The following is a 9,593-nucleotide window of genomic DNA, read 5'->3' on the forward strand; positions in this document are numbered from 1 at the left end:
TGGCTTCACAGAGGTTTATATATACTGGAGAGCCACCCCTGCACTGGAGGGGGGAGGTGGCCACGTGAGGCTGGGTGGGGCCATGCACAGGGGAATTGTTTTCTCACGGCCAGCAAAACTCTTAGAATATGACACTCCAGAAGTCTGTTTTGAATTTCTTTGAAAAAAGAACGTCTCGCTTTATGCACCCCGTATCCCTCTGATATTCTCCCCCATATCCCCACCCTGTCTTGTGCCCACGCATTCACACGCGCCTACTTCATCCAACGGGAACTACTTGTGTGTCAGTTTCAATAAGGATTTATTTCTGGTTTGTATTTCCATTTCCTCTGCAAACTCTATTGAGACCTGCTCTGTGTCACGGACTGTGCTAGAAACGGGGGATGCAGACTGTTCCTAAGACACAGTCCCTCTGTCCCTGTGGCAGTGACAGAGACACCTAACAGCCAGCCAGAACACGAGGGCAGCATGCCGCCCAGCTTCAGGGAGCAGCGATCCTATAAAAGCAGTTGGAAGCAGAATTCCTCCCTTGCCCCGAGCTTTACAACAAGTGTGGGTGTGTATTTGGGAGAACCTCCTAATTCTGGTCTCAGCACATCAGGCACCTAAGTCAGTGATAGGCTCTAGACTAGTTCTTACCGAGTGTGTGTGTGTGTGTGTGTGTGTGTGTGTGCAAAAGCACCTCAATTCTCATTGATGAAATCTATGGAACCCTTCTCAGGAAGATGTTTTTGTTATTTTTAAGGTTTATTTATTAATTTTGAAAGAAAAGAGAGAGCACGAGTGGGGGAGGGGCAGAGAGAGAGAGAGAGAGAGAGAGAGAGAGAGAGAGAGAGAGAAGAGGGAATCCCAAGCAGACTCTGGGCTGTCGGCGCAGAGCCCAACACAGCTCCATCTCAAGAACCGTGAGATTATGACCTGAGGTGAAATCGAGTCGCATGCATAACCGACTGGGCCACCCATGCCCCCAGGAAGATGTTTTTAAATGTGTAAAATTTATAGGACTGCAAAGGAAGCACAAGATATTGAAATACTATCAAAATATTTTGAAAATTTGAAATATGCATGTCATTTATTAACACTTAATTTTTTTAAGCAGACTCCACACCCAATATGTGGTTGAACTCACAACCCTGAGATCAAGAGTCACATGCTGTACTACTGAGCCAGCCAGCCATCTTTGTTGACGCTTTAAAAACAAGGTCTTGGGGCGCCTGGGTGGCTCAGTCGGTTGAGCGTCCGACTTCAGCTCAGGTCACGATCTCGCGGTCCGTGAGTTCAAGCCCCGCGTCAGGCTCTGGGCTGATGGTTCAGAGCCTGGAGCCTGGTTCCAATTCTGTGTCTCCCTCTCTCTCTGCCCCTCCCCTGTTCGTGCTCTGTCTCTGTCTCAAAAATAAATAAATAAAAATAAAAACAAGGTCTTTTAGGGACTCCTGTATGGTTCAGTAGGTTAAGCATTTGACTCTAGATCTCAGCTCAAGTCATGATCTCGCAGTTCATGAGTTCGAGCCCCAAGTCAAGCTTCGTGCTGACAGCCGGAGCCTGCTTGGGATTCTCTCTCCTTCTCTCTCTCTGCCCCTCCCCTACTCATTCTCCCTCCCCCCACTCTCTCACACACACACACAAACACATACTAAAAAAAATTGAAAACAAAGCCTTTATCTTTTAATGTTTAGCTTATCTTTGAGAGAGAGAAAGAACGTGAATAGGGAGGGGCAGAAAGAGAGGGAGACACAGAATCCCAAGCAGGCTCCAGGCTCTGAGCTGTCAGCACAGAGCCTGACTTGGGGCTCGAACCCACAAACTGTGAGATCATGACCTGAGCAGAAGTCAGACCCTTAACCAATTGAGCCACCCAGGCACCTTGAAAACAAGCTTGGTCTTTAAACACTTTAAAAATAGGAAGGGATGTCTAATTTCAAAGTAGTTTGAGTGTAAATGCTGTTTCTCGCATGGTATCTGCACCAATCGCAATGTAGCATAAAATGCCTGTGATTTCTATTGGTAATGATAATACAGGTACTGCTATTACAACTTTGGATTTATGGCTATTTCTATCGTGGAATGAAATGTTAAACCTAAAATTTAATTAGAAGGTAGTGAAAATAAAGATGAGATTTTTTTTCCTACCCTAGGCTAACCATTCCCTGCTTTTATTAATAAACCTAAAGAGAAAACAAATAACAAATGACAAAACCCGCCGAATGTGCTAAGAGGAGGTCTGTGCAAATGAGAACGTGTGTAGCAGCCTCATCGGTAACTCAAAAATAATGTTTGCCGTTGAGCGATTTCTGTAGTTTGATACCAAAAACATCTTCAACGTTTGGCAGATTCACCTCGAGTTTGGGAGAATACATTTTGCTCAAAAGATTCTATTCTTGGGGCGCCTGGGTGGCTCAGTCGGTTGAGCGTCCGACTTCAGCTCAGGTCACGATCTTGCGGTCTGTGAGTTCGAGTCCCGTGTCAGGCTCTGGGCTGATGGCTCAGAGCCTGGAGCCTGCTTCCGATTCTGTGTCTCCCTCTCTCTCTGCCCCTCCCCTGTTCATGCTCTGTCTCTCTCTGTCTCAAAAATAAATAAATGTTAAAAAAAAATTTTTTAAAAGATTCTATTCGTATCTGGTTCTAGAGTCAGACTTGAACTTGAGACATTTACAAATGGGTGCCTGTTTACTGCTGACTAGATGGTCCTATTCTCCGTTCCCGAATCCGATAATAAACATTACCAAAATGGTTCCCGAATCCGATAATAAACATTACCAAAATAGTCAGCAAGAACTGGTTCAAGTCTGTTAGGCTCTACTCTCAGGAATGTTTTCTTCCTGTTAAGAGAACTAAGATTGTTCCTTAGGGGAGCGATCCACAGAGGAAAGGAGTTCTGGATAAAGAAAAACATTAAGTAATTTTCCTGCCTTCAGTTTGCTCAGGATCACTCTGCTTGTAAAGAAACAATAGAGACGTCGGGTCCCGTGTTCTGACTTCTCTTGGATTGAGCTTCTTTCCAGGCGACAGCACCGCCTGGTACAACCCAGGAGCGCACAGCCCAAAGTTGCCGTGTCTCTTCCCACTGGCCACTTCCCACTGCGCTTTACTGCAGCTTCATCTTTCTGGCCCACACTCCATCCTCTCCTTTCCTTTATCTCCCCTGCGCTGCAGGCCAGTCCATGGCACAAAAGTCGTGTCACACAGTCGCTGAGGAGCCTCGTGGGTGCCAGTCGGGGGGGGGGGTGAAGAGTTGAACAATCCCGGCATTTTCACTTGGTCCAACCCAGGTTTTGAACGCCAGGGGAGAGCTACTATCGGTCCCCCCCCCCCCCCCCCAGTGCTCTTTATGGGCCCTGGCAAATGCTCAGGAAAAGAAAACGTGGCTGTGGGGTTCACATACCCCCCCCTCATCCCCCACTGGGCTTCAGCTGCTGGAGCTCTGCCTGGCTGCCTGCCTTTTCAAAGCCTTCATGGGGCTTGAGCCACAAGGACACTAGCAGATGAGAAAACTAAGGCCCAGGGAAGGAGAAGACGTGCCCAGGGTCAAATTACCAACGAGCCGTAGAGCCAGAAAGGAAACTGAGGTCTTCTGATTCTGAGGTTTTCCACTGTCTTGCATAAGCCACAACCACCCAAGTGCCCAGGAGTTGCCCAGAATGTACGAAAGACTCCAGTCACTTCTTCCAGGAACTGACGCTCTAGGAAATGAGCTAGCTTCCTATATTCACATTAAATAAAGGCCTTCATGAGGGAAAACTCATGCACATCCTTCGGTTTTCACAGCTGACGTTATGAAACTGCAGTCTTTCATCAAATCAAATTACTCTCCTAAAAGCAGAGAGAGGGGCTCACTGCAGACAAGCACAGTCCTGGCCCATGAGCAGCAATAAACATCTGGTGTGCTCTTTTCACCCTCCTGCCTGTCACCACCCTCTCGCGGCCAGCGCCCCACTCCCCACCGCCCCCACCTCCTGGTATTGGCCTGGACCTGAGGCCCCTTTTCCTCCGAGGAAACACTGTGCACTCCAGATTCGCTGTTAGACTGTGTTCCGTGGCCATTTCCTTTCTGGAGCCTGGAGCCAGGGAGCCTCCAGCTCAGAGGCTGCCAGCAGCCAGGAAGACGCTCATGGGGTGTGTCTGCCAAGTGCAAACTAGTGTCCTTTGCTGGAGCAGGCATGGAAGGTGCGGGCGGGGGGCCTCCTGTGCAAGACGGAGGCAGCAGGGGGCGCTAGGGAGCGGCATTAGTAAGGCGCCTCCTTCAGTTCCGTTCAAGGCTGTGTCTCTTTGTTCATTTAGTGTTGGGTTTCGGCCGGCTGGCTACTCATTTTCTCCTGCAGTTCTTCCAGGAGAAAACGTAACCCCCATGAAAGTAAGGCGGTGACCACTTTGTTCACCATTTTGTCCCCGGTGTCTGCCGGATACAAGCACTCGATACCTTTTCAACGGATGCATGGATGGATGCAAAATTCAAGCCGGCATAAAGAGAAAGAGGGCCCCAAGGAAGGAACACGAAGCCAGTGGCACCGTCCCGTAGGCTGTTCAGGACACTCTGGGCAGCTCCCTACTGGCAGGGATCCCCCAGCTGGAGAGGAAACTTCGCCGGGGGCACACTCCCCTCCCCCAAATGCACACAGATAGCCTCAAATGGGATTATTTCGTGGGTACCTTTCCTTCGCTACAGCTATTGATGGGTAGGATTTCCACAGGGTATTGGTAGTGGGAAGGGTATGGAGATATAAGAAGAAGCACAGAAAGAAAAAGTGAGATTTATTCAAAAGATCAAAAATCAGCCCTGTTTGAGAAAGAGCACCAGGCCTGTGTCCCCGGGACTGTCCCAGATCTGGCTGGAAGAGCCAGGGTTGAGGGGAACAGTGATTGCTAACGTATTGGGAGCTGGGACACAGTATCCTTGTATGCCTGACTTTAAAAAATTGTTGGGGTGCCTGGGTGGCTCAGTCGGTTAAGTGTCTGACTTCAGCTCAGGTCACGATTTCGCGGTCCGTGAGTTCGAGCCCCGCGTCGGGCTCTGGGCTGATGGCTCAGAGCCTGGAGCCTGCTTCCGATTCTGTGTCTCCCTCTCTCTCTGCCCCTCCCCTGTTCATGCTCTGTCTCTCTCTGTCTCAAAAAATAAATAAACGTTAAAAAAAAAAATTAAAAAAAAATAAATAAAAATAAAAAATAAAAAAAACAAAAACAAAATTGTCACCCATCTCTGAACTGGTGATGTATCCTATATTCATTTTATTCTTTAAAATGATCCAAATTAGTTATCTCTTAAGAGTTTCCTGAGATTCCAAAGAAAAAGTGGACTTAGAAGAGGGTCGTAGTGTCCACACCGACAGGCTGGGCTGATTTAAATACGTGCAATGTTGTAGTTGCCTTTTTTTTTTTTTTTAATTTTTGTAAGTTCATTTATTTATTTTGAGAGAGACAGAGTGAGTGGGGGAAGGGGAGAGAGAGAGGGAGACAGAAAATCCCAAGCAGGGTCCAGCTCTGCCAGCACAGAGCCGGATGCGTGGCTCCAACCCACGATACTGTGACATCATGACCTGAGCCAAAACCTAGAGTCGGATGCTTAGCCGACTGAGCCACCCAGGTGCCCCTAGTTGCTTTTTAACTAGATCTTTTGTTTTACTCTTTGTTCTTTCATCTTTTCTTTAGAAGGGTTTGTTTTTTTTTTAATCTTTATTTATTTTGAGAGACAGAGAGTGCGTGCAGGGGAGGGGCAGAGAGAGAGAGAGAGAAGGAGAGAAAGAAAGAGAAAGAGAGAGAATCCCAAGCAGTCTCCATGCTTCCAGCACAGAGCCCAACGCCCAGCTTGATCTCGGGACCGTGAGATCATGGCCCGAGCTGAAATCAAGAGTTGGCCTCTAGGTGCCCCCTTTCTTCTTTTCTCTAAAGGCCAGGCTTAATCCCGTCAATCGTTTGTGTCCTGACAGAGACTGGGCGATGTTTTGAACATGTTCTACCACCTACTTGGCCTCCGATGTTACCCAGTAGTCCCCACCTGCTTCCTGCATTTGGAGATTTGGGGGTTTGCTGTTATTTTCATGTTCTCTGCTAGCCTGACCCTCCTGAGCTCACCCCCACACAGCGATGCTGTTTGTTGTTGGTTTTTTAAAAAAATAATGATCCACTTTGGGATCTGATGAGATCACACTGTTTTTCTCATTGTTCTTTCAAGTTCATGTAGAAGTCTCTTCCTAAGGACCAGATATATACCCATTTGGAAATGTCTTTTTGGTCTGTTTTCCTTACTCATTGACCTTTGGTTCTCATCATTTTTTCCTGAAATTAAAAGCAAGGGGAAGTTTATTTTCCATCATTATTTGCGCTCCTAGAATTTTCACTTGGACAAGTGCCATAAGGCAGAGTCGTTTTCCAGTTTCTTAACTCCCCCCCCCCCGCCCCCCACCATGGACTTACCTTATGGGATCTCATGCTTCTGTCGGGAACAGGGTTTGTTACTACAATAAGAGCAGACACGGCCTGGAAACTTTCCCATAGCTGGCATAACTTCTTCCCGATTCTTTATCGCACTGCCAAAGACACACGTCTGAACAAGGGCCAGCAGGCTTCCAGGGCGTTTCCATAAACCCCAGCTCATTGCACCCCCTCATAATAACCCCGAGGTAAGCTGGGCAAAGTTTGTAATCCCTCCTTCACAGATGAAGACACTGTGGATGAGAGCAATTGGCCGATCTGTGCAAGGTCACACGGCTGGTATGACCATGACCCGAGCGCTCTGCCTTCTCACTCCATCTGACTTCTGCAGCTACTCCTGCTGCAGGGAAGCCTCAAGAATGAACTTTACAAGGTGTTTCTCTTCCACACAATCTATTGACTAGTAGCCTGGGGCCTGGATCAGCCCAAGCGTGTGTGGGGATGTCTGCTTTGGGTTGGCCCCGTGGAGGAGGATTATGTGACCTCCACTGTGTGGGACCAGAGCAGAAATGAGGAGCACTGTAGCCAGGGTGTCACTGGGGAGTCCAGGACTAGCCCTGAGGGCAGTGGGAGACTCATCCTGAGGCTGGTGTGAGGGCTGCTGGCCTAATCTTCCTGAGCCTGAGCAAGGAGACTCTCCTGTCTTACGTTCAAGGTACAGATTCTCTTTCACGTTTCCTTGAGGCAAAAAGCAAAAGGAGAAAGGGTGAGAGGGCACCCCGCTGGCTCAGTCCGTGGAGCCTGAGACTCTTGATCTTGGGGTTGTAGGCTTGAGCCCCACAATGGGTGTAGAGATTACTTAAAAATAAAAGCCTTTTTTTAAAGAGAAGGAGTATTTTTTTTTAAGTTGATTTATTTATTTTGAGAGAGAGAGAGAGTGAGCAGAGGAGGGGCAGAGAGAGAGGGAGAGAGAGAGAGAATCCCAAGCAGGTGCTGCACTGACGGTGCGGAGCCTGATGCGGGGCTTGAACTCACAAACCGTGAGATCAGGACCTGAGCTGAAATCAAGAGTCTGACGCTTAAGCGACTGAGCCACCCAGGTGCCCCCCAAATAAAATCTTTTTTAAATTTTTTTTTTCAACGTTTATTTATTTTTGGGACAGAGAGAGACAGAGCGTGAACGGGGGAGGGGCAGAGAGAGAGGGAGACACAGAATCGGAAACAGGCTCCAGGCTCGGAGCCATCAGCCCAGAGCCCGACGCGGGGCTAGAACTCACGGACTGCAAGATTGTGACCTGGCTGAAGTCAGACGCTTAACTGACTGCGCCACCCAGGCGCCCCAAAATCTTTTTTTAAAAAAAGGGTGGGGGTTGGGGGGAAGGAAGCCAAATATGGTAAATATTCTCCTAAACTGAGACTAAAACCGGCCTTTTAAAAAATGGTCAAGGGCACTGCTCTCCCTGCTTCTCAGAAGCTGTGAGTTTCACTCATGGCAGCTCTGGTTTTTTTGTTTTGTTTTGTTTTTTAACATTTTTAAATTTATTTTGAGAGAGACAGGGAGAGAGAGAGAGAGAGAGAGAGAGAGAGAGAGAGAGAGAAAGCACAAATCGGGGAGGGGCAGAGAGAGGGAGAGAGAGAATCCCAAGCAGGCTCCGCACTGTCAGCACAGAGCCCCACGCGGGGCTTGAACTCACCAACTGTGAGATCATGCCCCGAGCCAGAATTAAGAGTTGAACACTCAACCGACTGGGACACCCAGGCGCCCCACCAGCTCTGCTTCTTGAGGCACCGGCTCCGTCCTCCACTTTAACCCTTATCTTCCCGCTGACCTCAGCTTTGGTCTGGCCCCTTAGGGTGGCCCCAGGCCCGCGCCTCCCTCCCAGCCTAACACCCGTCAAGCCTGCTCACCGACTTGGTGTCCTTTCGAGAGCACGTTCTCCAGAGAGATTTGATTGGCTGACCTCCTTCCTTTCCAGCGACCACACCATTCAGAGGTCGCCCAGGGACCAACAGAAGTTCTGTTCTTGGGACAGAAACTCAACCATAATTCATTCGGTTGTGTGTTGTGGAGGGGGGTGAGGGGGCTCTTCAGAATGGAACAGCCTACGGGAGAAGATTCCCATAGAAGGAGATGTGGGTTGAGCTACTTAGCAACTCTAGAACTACTAGAACTACTCAGCAACTAAGAACTACTTAGCAACTCTAGTTCAGTGGCCCAAAGTAATCTCTTCCTCGCCAGGTTTAGGCAGTGTTTCTTCCCAAGGAGGGAAAAATTGTGGGACACTCATACAGGAACTGTTTGAGGGCCTTCTGTGTGCCTGGCACCGTCCTAGGCCATGAGAAAGATATTTCAAAGATCGTTGGTGAAGATTGTAGGGGCGGAGGGGGCCAAGGGGAAGATGGAAACAACTTCTGGATGACTTGGGCTTCTCTTCTTACCCACACATAGAAAAAAAGAAATCATATACACGGTGGCTATGCGGCAACAGCATAGGTAAAACAGACTTTTATGGGGCTTTTGGGGGACCCTACTTATTACTTACACTTTTCTGTGGGAAACTGCTTCTCATGGCTTGCATCAAAGGAGAAAAACATACTTCTTTTGAAATGTACTCCCAGACTACACTGGAGGACAATGGGAGAAAGAGAGATAAAGAGGAGTTAGCACGTGGGGCCTTTATTGCCCAGGGTTCCATGCGTCAGTGGGCATTTTCTCAATCGATACGTATTAGAGACCCAGCAGCTGTTCACGTGGGGGCTTATGACAGTTTCTCACAAGCTAAACGTTTATGAATTACGAGCACAATCCACTGGTGATCTTTGGTGTGGAGTCAAGGCTATTTTGGTCTGTTGTCAGTTGAATAAAGGGTCGGTGTGCAATGGAGGGACAGTGAGGGCCTCAGAGAGGCCCATGCCACCAGGGCGACACGGTGGGAAATCCACCGAAACCAGAGCCCGTTGTGGACTGAACTCTGCGTGTAAAAACACGCAAACCAAAAACTTTTGGCTTTTGAGGAAGTTCCCAAGTAGATCCATTGTTGCTTTATCTGTTTGTATAGTCCTGCGTACCTAAACATGTTTTTGCACTCACCAAATCATTTTTATTTTGATACTTATGGCCATCCTGAGAGAGCGGTACCATTAACCACATTTTACAAAGGAGGAAACTGTGGAAATGAAGTACTTACCAAGTTCTCAATGGTATCGCCCCCTAGAACCCCCCACGG

Source organism: Felis catus, chromosome F1 (genome assembly GCF_018350175.1).
Source record: "Felis catus isolate Fca126 chromosome F1, F.catus_Fca126_mat1.0, whole genome shotgun sequence".
Lineage (NCBI taxonomy): Eukaryota > Metazoa > Chordata > Mammalia > Carnivora > Felidae > Felis > Felis catus.